Raw genomic sequence first — 693 nt, forward strand, 5'->3', positions numbered from 1 at the left:
TACTTATACTATGTCGTATTGTATGTGTCAATATAGTACTATTATTTTAACATGTAACGAAACAAAGTGGCTACCCATAATTTGAAATATTCGAAAAGCAAAACTTAGTCTATTCTTATTTAATGAGTTTTCATGATTTGGTTTTAATGTCGTGTTTTGATTTTATTTTCATGAAGTTGAATAATGAGTTTCTTTTCTCTTAGTACATTTTCGTAGAAGTTTAACAATATGAAATTGTTAATAGTTCAAATACAACCTTTATTATTATTATTTCTATTAATTTTAAAGCATTGACATGTTTTGTGTCCTCAAATCTTTAGAATGAATGTCGAAAACCTACTGGCACCAGTGGTCTAGTGGTAGAATAGTACCCTGCCACGGTACAGACCCGGGTTCGATTCCCGGCTGGTGCACTCCTTTTTTTGACATTTTTTTCCTTCTCATTCTAAAGTATTGAATTTTATTAATACCTTCCATCAAAGTTTTTCAACTTTTAAATTTTCTGTCTATGTTATTAATTTAAATTGTAATAAATTTTAAAGACTTCGATTATTTATGTAGAAGTAGTGTTTATTAGGTTAATTTTCAAAAACAAAATTCAAAAACCAAATGGTTATCAAATGAGCCTAAAATTTTGATTTTATTTTCGATAAGTTCCTAACTTATTTGAAAATTTTCAGACTTAATTTCACT

The 693-nt window shown here is 27.4% G+C and overlaps 1 non-coding gene across 1 annotated transcript; it reads left to right on the forward strand.

Annotated features, from left to right (window-relative positions):
• Positions 1–342: 342 nt before the first annotated feature.
• TRNAG-GCC (transfer RNA glycine (anticodon GCC)) lies at positions 343–413 on the forward strand. Its single transcript has one exon. It is a non-coding gene; the product is annotated as a tRNA-Gly (tRNA).
• Positions 414–693: the final 280 nt, after the last annotated feature.

This window comes from Benincasa hispida, chromosome 7, assembly GCF_027475165.1.
Source record: "Benincasa hispida cultivar pf3 chromosome 7, pf3_genome.v1.1, whole genome shotgun sequence".
Taxonomy (NCBI): domain Eukaryota; kingdom Viridiplantae; phylum Streptophyta; class Magnoliopsida; order Cucurbitales; family Cucurbitaceae; genus Benincasa; species Benincasa hispida.